Below are 16,681 nucleotides of genomic sequence, written 5' to 3'. Positions count from 1 at the left end.
ATTTTCTTCATTTTTAACATAGTGAAATGAGGACAGAGAGGCTAAAGTCAAGAAGTTTCCACAAAACTAGGATACCTCAGAGGTGACATTCTTATTCTTTGGGTACTCACCATTACATGGTACAAATCCCACTGGCATTATTTACCTGTAACATGTCTAGCAATTATTCCCATTGGACTAAATGGGGTTTGAAGAAAGGATTTTGCAGAAAAATGTATTGTTCAGTGTTCCCTTAGAGCCACCACTTCTGAGAGCCTCCTGCTCGGTCACATGAGGATCTGGGTGGCACCGATTACAAGCCTCCTCAAACTCCCGACACCTCCCTTCTCTAGCTATTGTTAACAAGAAGTCACAATCTCCATGCATCGGTATAAAACTGCTGATGTATAGATATAAGCTGCTAACTGCCAATGTTGACTTGTGGCAGAGCTGCTGCATGCCCTCAGCTCTCCATCCCAGAGACTATTGCAGCTCCATGCCACGTGTGGGGAATTTTGCACAGCAAGGTCCTGACCTGACGTGGGCTGGGGACATCGCCGGGACACGTACGTGTGCTGTGGAAACCTAAAGTGCTGCCAGTCCCGAGCACGTAGGCACTGTCCCAGGAGCCGAAGGCTGCACACTGCTCTTTGGCCCCCTGTCCCCATGCATGAGTAAAGATTCAGCTTGAGGCTTCTCAGCTGTGTAGCAAACCACCATTTTCCTCTCCCGGGATAAGAAGACAAAGGCAGAGGTAGCCTGCTTTGCCAGATGGAGGGGAGAGAAAATGGCATGGGCCAGAACTGGGTTCCTGTGTGCAAAATCCTGCGGACTGTGCAAAATGGCAGAGGTGATGGAGGCAGCAGGGCCCAGCCGCTCGGGCTGAGCTGCTTTCCCCGGCATGCTCTTAACCATGCCGATGAAGAACTCCTCTAACCACAACCGCTGTTGTCACCTCCCTTATCCAAGCCAATCGCCCTCTGCTCGTGCTTACGAACTCTGGGGGGATATAACCCATGGCAGCTCTTCTTCATGCCATAGGGCCCTTGTCTGTGCTGCCTCTCGTGGTCTCCAGCTGGGCATGCCCTTCTGCCTCAAGCAATGTTTAGCTCTCCATCATCTCTGCAGAGAAAGCACTCAGCCCCTACATTTCAGTCTGGCCTGGATGATTTAATACTTTGGGCAAGTTCTGCTTTACAAAAAGTGGTGATTCCAGCCACCGCTTGGCCACAAACTCTCCTTAAGATCTTCCAAGCTGGCCGAGGACAAGCCTGCCCAGCCCGGTGGAGCCTGGGCTGGAAAGCTGGTGTTCAGAAGCGCAGCCTGCAGGGCTGTTTGACAGCTGACTGGGTGGTTCCAGAAAGCGAAGCAAGCAGCGGCCCCCACCTCGCCATCGTCGCAGGGAACCGGCTGGGACGTACTGCAGCGTTTTGGCTTTGTAACACATCGATCCGTGTTTCCTACAGCAGCCATAGTCTGATGAGAGCTGGCAGGGGCTACAGCATGGGTAAGCTTCAGAGAATTTAGCTGCCCAGCTCTAACAAGCCTTTCCAGAGTATGTCCAAACTAGAATTTCACAAATTTGGCTGATATTACTTAGGAAAGCAAAGGGCGTGTTCCTGACATCGGAGTAACCCTGTCAGCAAACTCACATCCCTGCTCCTAAGTGCATACAAACCAGTGCTTTGCAGCGGGATGGCGGTGTTTTTCTCCCTTTAGAAAATGAGCCAAACGACAGATTCATTTCATTATCCCTGGAAATACTGGCTGAGCCATTTCTGCTGAATCTTTAACCAAAAGATAAATAAACCATCAACCAAAGATAGACATCCTTCGTGGATGTTTTTAGTATGAAGGAAAGTATGGAAAAACTTTAAGTGCCTAAAATAGTCTTGTACAAAAGGCAACTTTACATTCTTATGGATGCAATGTAGTGCCATGTTTCCCAGTAACAGCGTTTACTATTACAGGCATCTGTGCCACACCTTTTGCCAAAGTACTTCTTCAAGGAACTGGAAAAATGTTTCACAAGTAGCGTGTTAAAAATAATCTCGCTCTTCTTAACCCATTAGCAGTGAAGTTAAATATGCTTCAGCAGGGATCTTCCCCCAGCTGCTCAGATCCCGTTATCCAAAGGACCTCCTGTGTGCTGTCTTCCCCTGCCCTACAGAGCCAAAGTAAGCTGTCCCTAACCCGTGCCGATCTTCCCCTGCTCGCAGCTATGGCGAGGGAGTTTTAGAGTCCAGAAACCGACTGAGCTGCAGGCAAAAATATCAGTGGCTCCTCTGCTTGCTTGGAGGCATCTAAGAGAATAAACTGTGGTCTGGGGCTTCGTCATGGACCAGCATCGTCCTCCTCCTCAAGGGTCTTCAAAGCAGCTGTGACCAGCAGCGTCCTAGGAATGTAGTTTCCATGCAATTCTTCTTTTTGACAGCAACGTCTGATCTACTGGATAATATGATCCCGTAGGATTCACAGCTTATTGGGGATTACCTGGATTCATTGAGAAAAAAGCTTCTCCCAAAATCCTCACAAGCAGATCCCTGGGAGGATCAAGGAACTGGGTCTACAGCAGAAGGAGAAGCATCCTTCCGTGAACTAGAAATCATTGTTGCCTTTTGCATATTGGATGCATTGAGGTGGGGAGGGTAAGTGCCATACCCAGGGTTACAAAGCAACCAAGTGGTAGAACAGAAAAAGAAATCTGGCATCCAGACTCCTATTCGTCTCTAGTTTCTATTCTTTCATTCGCTGATGCTTTCAAATCTGTAGTTAGCGTTGCTATAATGCATTTAGAAGTGAATGACAAATATTTTTTTTTCTTGTGGGCAATAAAGATGAGTTGATTTTGCACAGTTGTAAAATTCTGTTATGTATAAAGGATTCTTTATTTTATAATAGCTGTTAGAGTGTTTGTTTGCAGGATTTTCTTGGGGTGGAAACTTCAGAAGAAGCATTGCTTTGAGCTAATCATTTAGCAAAGGACAAAGATGCTTTAGATTGCTGACTCGTCTTATAGTTAATGGTTCTCTCAGGCTTTTCTCTGTCAAATGTGGCAACTATGACATCAAATGTTATCTCTGTAAACACATGCCAACTCAAAACAGCACATGGGGGGGAAGGACGAAGAGTTCCTTATCCTATAGTTTAGCCAAGATTATGGTCACCAGCATGTTCCTCTCACCATAGAAAAAAATAGACTTCAGGATAACTATGCTTGCCAAAAGTTAATTTTTAAAAATAAATGACCAATCCAACAAACCGTTCCGCTTTCACATTAGCCACCTTAAGACATCATATGCCGAGTGCATAAAATATGGAATTCTAATTTCTGAGATGCCAGAATTTGAGTTCTGATATATTATTTGCAGAGGGTCACTAGGGGCACGAGGGTAGCTACAGCTATTAGACTTTTTTCCAAAGATTTCTCAGGACAGCAGACTGGCGGTTCAGAGACCCAGACTGTTTTGTTGATCTGCCACTGATCTGCCATGTGACCTTGAGCAAGTCTTTTCACTTTTCTCTAGCTCTGTTTCTCCTCCTACAATTTGCCTTATCTATTTAAATGGCAGCCTTTCTAAGCAGGGAATTTCTCACCTTGTGCTAGCTAGCAGTGCTTAACTGAATGTGAACCCGTCTTCCTTGGGATTATTGTATTGCAAAGCTAGCAAGTAACGCTACCAATTAAAAGCACTGGTGTGAAATACTAATAAGCTATTTTTCCAGAGGGGATCTTAGCCGCAGTGAGAGGAGCAGTAATGGCCCCTTCTCCAGTGCTTCACTTCTGCTGCTCTTCCTATCCAGGAGCTGAAGCTGTGATGTGGCATCACCAACACTGCCACTTTACGGTCAGGTTTTTGGAGGCAAGCCTCAAAACCGTGAAGATGTGGGGTGCAGCAGCGCGAAGCAGAGCTGGCCAGGCTGTGGCGGCTGAGCCACACTTGGCTTAGGAGCAGGTCAAATCTGCTCCCATGCTGGGCTTTATCAAGGAGGACGAGAGGTGCTCCTAATCCTGACCGTGAGTGAAAGTGAGCCTGTGGAGCTGCCAAGGTTTCCCTCTGCCAGCGGTGCTGGACCTCAGCCATCCGTACTCGCAGCCCTGGGCTGGTGCTACGCGTCATCCCAGGGGCCGGGGACCGTCAGCAGTGGCCAACTCCAAGGAGGGTCAGGTTCACAGGCAACACAGCCTTGCTGAGCCACCCAGAGCAAAGCCACAGGCCTTACTGTGTGCAAAGCTCTCTCCCTTTAACCTGCACACCCAGCCTGAAGTGGCAGAGGACAGATAACCCAGGTGGTTCGCAGCCCGCCGAGACCCCTGTGCTTGAGGAGGTAATTTAGATGCAGCTGAATGACATGCCTGCTCGGCAGCGAAGGGCCACAGCCTGCCCTAGTTTTTCCAGTGCAGACGACTGTCACTGGCTGGGTCTGATGATAAAATACACCATGAATGAGAACAGGTACAGAGTACAGAAGCTTGCCATGCACACCTTTGGAGTCCTGGGTAATGGGTGCACCTCTCCAGAATTTATATGCAAGAGCCTCAAATGTCCATTTAGCAGGGCATTTACATGTGTGGCACCTGTTCCTGAATGTCGGAAAAAGCATGAAATAAAAACAGCCCTAAGGATGGGCTTTTCTTCCTTCTTTATGGCATATTATCGGTAGACGCCTCCGAGGAAGCAATCTGTACAGCCTGTAGAGCTGTATCCTGCCAGAGCCTCAGTTAGGGGCGGCAACCTATGGACCAATGGTGCAGGAAAACTCTGCCTTTCCCCAACATCAATGGCATTAAACACAGGTTAGAGTGAGGAGGTTTCTGAGGCTGAATCATGATTTTTGGATGGAAGGTATGTTTCGGTCAGGGATATAATGTGCGCCGCAGCTAATGTTGACTTTGGCCAAGTGGCTTGTTATCCTAACTAGGAGATGTTTGTAAATATGCCCAGAAATATCTAATATATTTTACAAGCCAGGCGCAAGCTGTCAGCCTGCAGCACATCCATAGCAGAGCTATTTCCTCGGCATTCTTCCTATAAATTAGACAAATGCCCAAACTATTTAAGGCAGCAGTTCACTTCACAGAGCAGGATTTCTTAATACAGGTCCCAGGAGAAATGCGCCTACCTACCTCATCGGCACGACTTTGGAAGCTGAGGCTTTCTCCTGAAAGGGTTGTTCAGCACACACTCGCCGTGCTCGCAGCATCCTCCTCCCAGCCAAGCACACGCCTGCCCCTTCCATCTGCAAGCTGGGAAGAGTCAGCGTAGGGGAGCGCAGGCTGTGCCTTTCTCTCGCGCGCACACGGCAAATCCCAGAGCTTTCTGCCTGGAATCCCCCTGAGTCAGCTAACAGCTGGGTTTCTATCCCAGTCAGGAGGCAGCTCTCGGAGGAACATCTGGCTCCGGTCTCTATCTTGTCTGCTGCTCCTTCACACATCTACTTCCTTAAAAAGAGCTTACTCGGGGGGGAGCGGGAGGGGAAACTGGCTCCAGGTTCTTTGGACTACTTAAAGAGGACCACCCTGTTGCACTGTCAAACAAAAGTTACAGATTTCCTACAAAAAATATAACACTTAAATAAGGGAGACAATTAGATCTAGCTGCATTTGCCTATTGCAATGCAGCTCCGACATCTTTGGGATGACTGGGAGGTTTACATGGAAAAACGCCGTGTGCCGCTCACCTTCTCTTCAGTTGGAGCTCCTAGGGTGTTAAAGAGAGGGGTCTGCACAGAAAGGGCTGAGTGAAACCTTTGGGTGTCTGAGGGAGTTGTATTAAACACTACGCAGGGATGTCAGCCTTGCAGATAAAATCCTTGCTTTGCAAATTGCCCCGGAAGAAGCTAGTGGCAATTTTTTGAGAGGCTTGTATTGCTTGCTGTGAATAACAGTAGTCGAGTGTCTTCTCCGACAATTTCCAAATAAGTGCAAGCCAAACGAGAGAGGAGAAAAACAAAAGACGCTGCTGTGGGGCAATAGATTTGAGGGAAAAAATTGTGATTTTGTGGTCAGTCAAATATGGAATGTGCTGATGGTTCCTTAAGATTTTCTAATGGAAAAATCATAAGCTGCAAATAGTTAAATCAGAGTCTCTATTTCTCAGCAAACATCTTAAATTACACATAAAAATCTCTTAAACGCCTCAGCTTAAGGGAGGCCCTGGCTAGCTCTAGATCCTTCGCCTTTTGGGGATTTCACAGCAGACCACCCACTGGGAACACGAAAATTTGGCATCTCTACCACTGTGGCACTTTTTTTCTGGAGACGAGTCCCTAAAATGCTATGCTCTTTTCCCTGGGGAGGCAAAATGAAAAGGTCTAACCTGGTCAACATGATTTGACAAAGTAGGGAGGTATAAATCACCCATGACATGACTTTCTCTAAACTATTAAGTACTCTATTTACATGTATTTGGACCAAATGTCCTGCTTCACCCCGCTACTTACATGTAATGTAATCAGCCCACACTTGTGCAAATAAGTCTACAATTTCATGCAGAGACATGCTATGTGCTGTAGATGCCTTGTCTCAGATAATGAGCAAGTTGTATTAATAATTATAAATCTGTCCCAGCCTATTAAAGTCTTTCCTTAATGATGTTGCAGTGAGGTGGCTGCTTCATTCTGAGTCAGTTTTTCCCGCAGCTACGCTTGCCTTTTTGATGGAAACCTTTTGTGGCGCTTAGTGGAGGTAGGCTATTTCCAGTTTATAGGCCAACAAGCCACTTTGTCTCTAGAGACTTTTATGAAGATTATGCTCCTCACCTGAATTAAAGGCCTGGAGTCGGAACTGCTAATCTCATGTATGCAAAAAAAAAAAAAAAAAATTAACAAAAATGAATGCGTGCATTATGCCCAGTAAGTGCCCATTGCTAGGCAGAAATTAGGGGTTTAGTCTGCTGTCCATATACTGAAATGATCTTCTTCATCAAGTTAGCTGAGCGTTTCACAACCACCAATGCGCTTTTATCTTCACACCACATGGAAAACAATTGTTGCTTTAGCTCAGGTAAGAGCAGGTGAAAGTGGTACCTGACAAAGTACATCAGAACCAAGCCTGCATGGCAGATGAACCACACGGGGCTTTCCAGGTGCCCGTCTCCTCTGGCACACACCAAGGACCTGAGGAGAGCACATTGCGGTTCCCTCCTAGCTTGCTTGCATGCCTGGTTTCCTTCCCGTGGTTGAATAGATATGACTGTTCAACATGGTTTTGACTGCTTAAAGCATTATACCAAACTAGGTGGCCAGGATATGCACCTGGATCTGAAGGTCTGGAAGCATCCTAGATCCATCAGTTTAAACACAGTCTTAGTGGCTTGACCTTATCCACGTGTCTGAAACATGAACCAGCGCTGGTGTCCTGCATTTCACTGAGTTCAGCAGACGCACAGCCAATTTGACACCTAGCTAGCTGGGCTCAGCTTTAGGAGCTGCCATTTTGCAGGATGGGCCAGCAACACCACGGCCAAGGCCTTTACACGTAGAAGGGTCCGGGAGACACAGTGTGTCTGTCTGACCCTCTCTGCTAAAGACACAGGGTCGTTCTGTGCTCACATGCATAGCATCCAGCAACCGTCTCATCCTCTTGGTGCAAGGGACCCAAACCTGACTCAGTCTCAGCTCCCTTGGGGTTTTACTGTTTGCTCGCAGAGGGAGTTGGGAGAGAAGAGTTCACTTTCAGAGGAAAGAGAGGTCCATCCATAAGCACTTCACAGGGCAAATAGGACAGTGGGAAGCAGCTGAAAGATGGGTTACTACAGTGTCTCCAGTCCACAGCAACTCTTGCAGGAGTCTCTCAGCTAGTCTAAAACATCAAGAGCCCCTTGGGGTGCTGTAAGCGCATCCAGCACCAGTTACTAAGCTAGACTGTGTGACAGCGTTTTAATCACAGAGGCCACAGATCCAGGATTACATATCTAATGTCATGCCCTTAAGAGTTAAGTGGTGTTGGACTATTGCATTATGTGTGGATGAGTGTCAGATGCAGTCTTGAATTTCTTGCCAGGATATCAGTAACTGCTTTTTGCGATTTTATACTTTACACTCATTTGGCTGAAGTCCATGTTTGCAGCCTCAAAGCAGGCATCTCCTAATGGACAGAGTGAGGCTTTTCTTTGCCCCGCTGGGAGACCTCACTGTGCTGAGGACAACTCCTCAAGCAGGTATCTTCTCAAAGGGAAGCACCCCACAGTTCCCTCCAATGGAAACGGTGGTGGGACAGGACCGGTGGGTTTCTTCTTAAGGCCTGTGCTAAGCTCTGCTGTTCTCTTCCTAACAGCCTGGCATTCATAATCCTCTGGGATAGTCAGGGTGGGCATTCTGCCCACAATGCTCCACGTGCTCTGCTTGCATATATGTGTAAACTAAATTTTGCGGTGAAATTAATCAGATGCCATGAAGAATAACAAAGAATAAATGATGAGAATCGTCATCGCCTTTACAGAAACTACGTTAAGATTACTTAGCACTCCCATTTTCCCTCTGCAAGCTTATTTCAACTATGTTTCTTTTAAGAAAGTGAAAGTCTGACATTAAAATAAGTCAGTAAAACATAATTTCTTCATCACCAAAGAATGAGATTCAGAATTATCACTCCTATAACATTCCACCTCTGAGCTGATCTAGAGAGCACATAGATTTTTCTTAACATGACTGCACGTTAGCTTTGGTGGCATTGCAGTCAAGGCTGCTTCTTGCAACAGTCTCTGCACAAGCCATCTCCCAGGAACCAGAAATAAGATCTCTTTTCTTCTTCTCAAGCTGCTTCATCTTTTCTTCTTACTCCTCATTTGGCTTCATTTCTCCAGCCAGAAGAGAAAAGTAAGGGAACCGCTCTGTGATTTCTAATACAACGTGTTTCTAACACAAGGCTGCATTGGTGTCTGCTCATGCCCACAGCCTCCAGACAGGGTCAGCATGGTCTTTGTAGCCTGAGACAGACACAGAGCTCCTTTGGAGGGTTTCCTCCAATTCTAATTCATCCACTTCCCTAAACATCAGACACCCTGGTCCCAAACAGCTGATTGATTTCTGTGGTGGAGATTAAGTATTTTCTCGTTGGGAATTTTTTTTTCCAGGCACGGTAGAGCCTGCCCGGTCATTCTCCTCGCCCAGCCGTGCGAGATGAAATGAACCTGTCTAGGCCATAGGAAGGGAAGCTGTTCCCACTCCTTTCTCTCTAGCCGTGGAGCCTGGTCCTGATTCAGCATGGCCTGCGGGCACACGCTCCGTTCCTGCTCCAGTACAAGATGAGCACGTGCTAATTTTACCTTGGAAGCCGATGGGATTTAAGCGTATGCATACAGGCCCCGCTGGGTCACCGAGCGCATCACAGCTCCTCCTCCTTCCAGCGCGGGGAGGAAGACAGTATACCCGGGCCGGTGTAGGCCCATAATATTGCCATGTAAACAATGGCTCGGGTCCCCAAGCTGTGTTATTTATGTTCCCAGAATTGCCAGTTCTACTGGAGGGGATTTGAGTGGTCTCAAATGGCAGTGCCTGGCCATCGCAAGAAATTGAGTGCTCCATTGTCGCAGAGAGAATTGTTAGAGCTGCGCTCCGGTTTCAGAAGCCTTTTTGTTAAGAAGACAGAAAAATGCAACATTCCCTGTGCCCTAGACAATTAAAAGGAAACACCCTATAAGATGCTGAGAGCCTACAGCTGTCACTAAGCCAGCAATGAGGCTGCTTCGCAGGGTAATTAATATCCCTTTTTGTTGCGGAAAAAAACCCCAAACTACCCTTGTCAGTGGGAGCCATTTTCCCTGCTCTGTATCGAGGGCTGAAATTTTGAACAGCATCTCAGGTTGAGTGGACCAGAACTTAAAAACATGGCCCGTGCTATGAAACATCGCTCCCCACGTCCGTTGCTGGGACTCGCTGAGCCATAGCTGTTGACATGTGAGAATGGCTGTCGCCCTGATCGTGTGACATCGACGTTATTTGTCAGGGATGTCGCCGGTCACCCACTGATTACAAGCTAAAGTCTCTGACCTCCTGGCTCAGCCAGCAGTTACAAGTACATCAAGTAGGACAAAGGTGTCCCTTAACATCCAAATAAACCATGAGAATAAAGCCCGACTGCATGTTGGTGTTAACAAAACACATGGAGTATTTTTATCTCTGGAAAGCTATTTCCTATTTGTAATACTACTTGAAACCGCTTCCAAGCCTTCATTTGATGTTACTCGTATTCATATGTTTTATGTGTCTTGTTTTTATTTTCCGAACATGTTTATTAAAAAATGTTCTCAGGGTAATGGCCCTTGTGGTAGGAATTTCTGTTTTGGGGGAAGAATACCAGAGTTGGAGGGTTTTGCCAGCAGGATGTGAAAGCTGAAGGAAATAACAATGACTGGGGCTAGAGATTTGTCACAGGGAGTTAGAACGCGAAAATTTATGGTCTGGCCATGAGACAGTCCAGGCTAAAGCCATGAATTTATAGGAAGCATTGCCAAAAGCTGGATATTATTATTTTAATCAAACTCTGTTTTACTTTGCACTAAAAAAATGCAAATTGCCAAAGACTTTGGCTCCACAGACAGAGGAAAAAGGGCAGAAGAGCCACCTCCGTCTCCACTGCTCTTCCCATCCCAGCTGAGGAGTAGGACGCACGCATGACCTTCCCCGGAGAAATCATGGGAATTCAACCGCTCCGAACCTCATAGGGGGAGTTTCTGCTTGCTTGAGAACTCCCTCGCACTCAGCGCTGCCAGCTCAGGCTCTGCTGACTTCAAAGGAGCACCAAACGGGCTGGGACCCACTCTCACGCCGACATGCCGCCCTCCAGCCCCGCAAGAAATCCCTTCATTCCTTAGCCCTGCATTCACCGAAGCGGGTGCAAGGATTTGTGGCTGGGGAGGTTGAAAACAACTGCGTAGGCACAGGGCTTGTAGATTCCTGCTCCTCTCCAGATAACGCAGCCTTGAAAGTGCCCAGCAAGGATTTTCATAAAGGAAAGTCTTTATGCTCCTTTACGCTTGTATTGTCCTGGTGACCTTAATTGTTGGTGTTTTGTTTTTTTAATTGAATGAGAGAAAAGAGTTCTCTTCACTTTTACCTTAACAGTACGAGGTCTGGATCTGCTGGAAAATTACTTGTGAGACCTCTGGATCTCTTATTTGCACAGAAGTAGCCACTTATATTTATTGCTTTACATATGGCCACAATCCAGCAAATCACTCAAGCATGTGAATAACTTTAAGCATGGAAGTAGTCCCCCGTGAACCAGTGGAACTACCACCCCACTAAATATATACATCAAGTGATGCGCCCAGCTCCACCCTCGAGTTTTCCCGAGCGCTGCCATTTCTCCACATACACACCCAGCAAGCCGGGGACTTATTCCTCGGGTTCCTTTCCAATTGCATAAACCTCGGTCGCGGATTTAAACTGTGGGCTGCATTGATTGCTGCACGCTCATCGATCCTCGCCCATGCCTACCCACCGAGGCTGCGCAGCACTGCGCTCCCCTCGGATTAAATATTCTTCCTTTTTTCCCTTTAATCCGGAGAAAAATAGGCAACGAGCTTGCAGGAGGGAGCCTTGCTGAGTTTTATAGGACCTTGCTGCCATATATGAGTATCCCTTCTTATCTCACACGCAGAGGCACAGTCCCCCTCGGAGGGCGGGAGCGGCAGGGACATCTGCGAGCCGCCCCACCTTAGCTGGCCCCGGGGGGAGGGGGCTCCTGCCGCCCCGGAGGGCTGAGGGCCGGGCCTGTCCCGCCTGTTTTTCTCCCTCCCCGCAGTTTGGAAGCAGCGGGGCGGCCCCAGCGCCCCCGACGGCTGCAGCCGCCGGCAGCCGAGGGTCCGGTCCCCCCGCTCTCCTCCCCGGGGAGAGGCCGCGTCCCGCCCCCGGGCTGCCCGCACCCACCCCAGCCCGGGGCATGTGGGAGCGGGGTTAGGACCGCAGACGGATTTCGGGGGAGGGAGGAGAGGGGAGGGGAGGGCAAATACCCCGTAGCAACGGTAAGACGTGGAGCCGAGAGCGCTAAGCGCATACCGAGATTTATAGGTGGACTTTACAGGACGTTTTACTACCACCTGGGAGAGGATTCGGTTTTATGCGTAGCACGCTCCCCCGCGGGGCCGGTGCAGCCGGTTAATGTTCAACGCGGGCCGGGCTCGGCGGCGGGCACAGGCCCGCGGCCGGGGAAGGGGCTGCGGCCGGGGCCGGCCCCGCTCCGCGCCCGGCCCCGCTCCGCCCAGCGGGCCCGCAGCCCCCGGGAGGCCGCCGGCTGCGGCTCGGCGGCGGCGGAGGTGGGGGGAAACCCTGAAAAAAAGGTCAAAGGGAAGGAGAGGGTGGAAGGCGATCACGCCCCAACCCCGATTCACCGAAGCGCTCCGTGCGTGGCCAGCCCCTGCGCGGCCGTGCGTGGTGCAGCCGCCGGAGCATCCCTCCCGTCTGCGGGCAGCGGCACAGCCCGCGCAGCACTCCGCGTGTGCGTGTGCCTGTATGTGTATGCGTAATACATATGTCTGCGTATATATATGCGGGCGTAAAGCTGAGCCTCTTCCCCGCCGCACCCCGGCTGGGTGCGGAGCCCCGCCGGGCCGGGGCCGGGTCTCTCTCACACTCGCACACTCGCACACACGCACACACACACACAGAGGCAGGCACAGGCACAGGGCTCACTCGGCTCCTTCCCCAGCGCTGCGCCTCGCCGCCCGGGCCGGGGCTGAGGCCGAAGGGCTCCCGGCTCTTCCTCACTGCCGGAGCGAGGCACCCGCGGGGTCCTGCTCCCGGGTGGGCTGCTGGGGGCTTGGGGGGGGGGGGGGGGTCCTTCCTTTTTGGTTTTTTTCTCTCCCGGTTTCGGGCTGGCGGTCAGTCGCGTCCATCCTCCGCTCCCGACGGCGGGCTCCGGCCGCGGGGCTGGGCCCGGCTCAGCCCAGAGCCCCCGGGGGCTTCGCTCTGCAGAGCCGCAGCCGCTCAGGGCTTTACCTGCCCGGGCGGCCCGGCCGCCCGCTCCCCGCCCGGGCCGAGGCGGTGCCGCGGGAGGCGGCCTGTGCCCACCGGGGTCAGGCCGCCTTCCCCCCGCGGGGCCGCGGCCCGGGAGCCCCCGCCCGCACGCTGCCGCCGCCGGGCCGCGCCGGGCACGGGTGGCGGGGCCGGGGTCGGGCCGGCGCCCCCCCGGGCAGGCACAAGCCCGCCCTCCGAGAAGGCAGGGCCGGCGCGGTCCCCACTTCGGCGGCGGCAGCCTGTGCTCTCCCTCGCCTGGCTCCGCGGCGGCGGGAGCGACCCTGGGGGCGGGCGGCGGTGGTCGCAGCCGCAAGGGAGAAGGCCAGCGAACAAGCCCCCCTCGTCCCCGAAACCACGGATCGACCGGGGAAATTCGTCCGGCACCGGCAAAGCCCTGGCCGGGCGGGCGGGCAGCGCGGAGCTCCCTGCGCCCCTGCGCAGGGCGCGGAGCATCGGCTGGGCTCTGCCCGCTCCAGCGGGGCCGAGCTCGCGAAAAGCGGCCTCACACGGCTTTTTTTTTTTAAAAAAAAAGAAACAAAAAGACGGCTAAAAATTTACAAGTGAGAGTTTCTTTTATTTCCTCTCTTTTCTTCGCTGAGGAGAAGATGCAGGCGACTGGAGAAATTAATTCCAAAAAGGGCTCGCATTTAGAAAACTCGAGATTTACCAATCAATTAGTCCGGCATTGTACGGAGCTCCGAAGGTGTAAATCCTACCTAGTTCCTGCATTATTGACTGTTACGGTCTATCGGGTGCTTAATATTCAGACATGCACATCTGTAACACGCGTACCGAAGCAGGCGCCTAGCAAGGTGAATCCCATGCCCCGAAAACGCCTCGGTCTTGGCTTCAAGGGGGCTGTGCGACCCCCAGCCCACTCGCCCGCCCGGCCGGGCCCACGGGGGACAGCGGCTGCCAACCTGCCCCGCGTCCCGCCGGCCGCCGCCGCGCCCGCCCCACGCCGCGGCAAAACGCCTTTTCGGAGCAACTTCCCCGGCCCCAGATGCCAAACTATTTTCCCAAGGAAGTTGTTTCCCTCCAAAAATGCCAATCCATCTCCTGAGGGAAGACAGAAAAGGTTCTTTTATTTTACAGGTATAAACAAATGCACAGGTATGTACAGCCGGGTATCGAGCTCTTTTAGGAAGGCACACGCGGGCGAGCGCACCCGCACGTAGAAACAATGCAGAGAGAGGCCGGGGGGAAGCGCGGGGAAAGCACCCCCGGGGAGACAGAGCGATATTTACGCTGAATTTTGACCTTTGCAGGCGCGCCGGTCCGAGGGCCCGGGCCCCGCGCACGCCGGCGGGGTTCAAAGTGCGGGAAGGCCCCGCCCGGAGACAAAAGCGCGGGGCGGCGGCGGGGCCGGGCGGCGGGGGGAGGCCGCCCGCGCCGCCCCGGGCCCCGCCGCCCCCGGCTGCCGGCGGGGCTGTGGATTGGGATGTGGACTGGGATGTGGATTGGGAAGCAGACGGCGCTGGCCGCTCGCACGCCCGGCGCGGGGGGCCGCGCAGCAGGCGGCCCGGAGCGGCCTTCCCGGGGGCCGGGGGGGGGCGAGCCCGTTGTTTAACCCCTCTCCCCCCCCGCTTCTCCAAACAGATATTTTGCAAATTCTCCATTTCGTTGTGGCTTTTTTCCCCCCCTCTCTACGGCCTCCATTGTTCCAGGTTCACGCTGCCACCGCCGATAAGGGGAAGGAAAGCCCCCGGGAAAAAAAAAAAAAACAACACCGCCACAAACCAATCCAGAAAAAGAAAAAAACACGACCCAAGATTTTGATTTACGACCTAATCAAAACATTATATCTTTGGTCAAGTGGCGCAGAAAAATGATGACCCTCAAGGCTTCAGCTAGGGGGAGAAAGAGAAATTCAGATTACACTCGGAGTGATTTATGTCCTCTCTGAGCGGTCACGTTGATTTTTCATCGTTTGAGCCATTACACAGTAGAGTGGAAAACTCTGATCCAATATTTTCTCGGTCCGGAAACGGTATATATTATTCTTCTAAACGTATATGCGTATACGATGTATTATACATACATTCTTTCTCCACGCACACACATATTCTAAATATATACACGGGTTTTTTAGATAGATATACGTGAGAGAGGACTATAAATAACCAATGCCACCGAGAAGAAACGCGAGCCGAAAAGAGCGTGTAAAATACCGTGCCGACACCCGCAGCGATCCGCTCGCTGGTTTCCGAGCCCGTCCCGCCGACAGGGTCGGGGCAGAAAAGCGCCCGCGTTTCTCCGGCTCCCCCGGCCCCCGCGGGGGGCTCCTCGGCTGCCAGCCCCTCGCCGCCGTCGCCCCCAGCCCTTCCACCCCCAGCCCAGCGAGGAGGAGGAGGAGGAGGAAGAGGAGGAAAGGGACATTTTTGGAAGCCCCTGGCACTCACCCGGGTGAGGTGTTGACACGGTGCGGAAAAACCGAGAGGGGAGCGGCGTTGGGTCGGGGAGGCGGCGAGGCCGGGCACGCCGGGGAGCGGGGGGGGGGGGAGGCCGCCCGCCTCCCCCCGCCCCAAGCACGGAGGCGCTTTCGTTCCACCGACCCCCCTGGCAACAACCACAGAGGAAAAGAAAACAGAAAAACGGGTTAAAAAAAAGAAAAAAAAGGATGAGGAAAAAAAGGGGGAAAAAAGACAATGAGGGAGGAGAAAAAAATGGGAGCACGCGGGGGACTCCGCTTTCGGGTGGGGGAAGAGTTTTCCCCGTGGGAAAGCGCAGGGCCCGCCCGCCGAGGGAGCCGGGGGGGTGGGCGAGGGCTCCCAAAAGCGCGCAAGGAGCGCGCAGAGGCCGCGCAAGGGGCCAGCCCGCTCCCACCGCCGTGAGTTTCCCTCCCTGCCGTCCCCTGCGCGCCTGCGGAATTCCTCCGCGGATCGATATTCCCGCCGCCCCCCGCCAGCCCCTCCTTGCCCGCCCGGCGTGTGAGCCGATGGGAGGGCCGAGCGGCAATTTATCTTGATTTGTTTCAATTGTCCGGCGATGGCAAAGTTATAATCCTGTATAATTTCACGAACAAGCAGGTTGAGAATGAATGGGTCGATATTACTTAAAACAAAACACACGAGAGCACGACCTTTCCCTTCAACGACGTGTTGCAGCACGAAGTCGCAGGAAACTCGGGGCTAACCTCTCACCCCCCTGCGCTCCGCGGGGCTGCGGTTATTTGGGCTGCTTTTTGTTTCTCTTCATGTCTGAAAGGGGGATTTGGAAATAGAAATGTAATATTACATGAAGGATCTCCTCGCTGAAGGGAGAAGGTGAGCGCAAGGGGCGGCAAAGGGGACAGATTATTTTGAACGGGAGGAGTTTGTTTGCAAACTGGCTTTTCTTTTCCTTTTTTTTTTTTTCCCCACCCCCTCTTCTTTAATGTCATAAAAGCTTCCTTCACAGCGGGAGAAATTTATGCTCGAGATACAGCAACTTTGTGGCTGGTAATTCTCGAGGCCAGCGATGTCAAATAACCCATTTTCCCGGGGCTGCGCGGGGGAATGAAGGGATCCCCGCACGGAAGGCAGCCTGTCCGAGCCCCGCGGTTCTCTAGCATGCAACCTTAGCGCCAGGGATGTTATTTTTTTTTTTTTTTACGTGAAAAAAAACCTGCCAGCATTTATTTGTATTGCAATAAAAAGTACTGCCCTGTGTTTCCAGAGAACGAGATCCAGTGTCAACGATCAGTCAATCACTGCAGACCAGTTACCGCTGCGCAGCTTGGCTCAGTAAATAAAAATGCAGA

The sequence above is a fragment of the Platalea leucorodia genome, assembly GCF_965183815.1.
Source record: "Platalea leucorodia genome assembly, chromosome: 6".
NCBI classification, from domain to species: domain Eukaryota; kingdom Metazoa; phylum Chordata; class Aves; order Pelecaniformes; family Threskiornithidae; genus Platalea; species Platalea leucorodia.
This window is presented reverse-complemented; position numbering follows the sequence as displayed.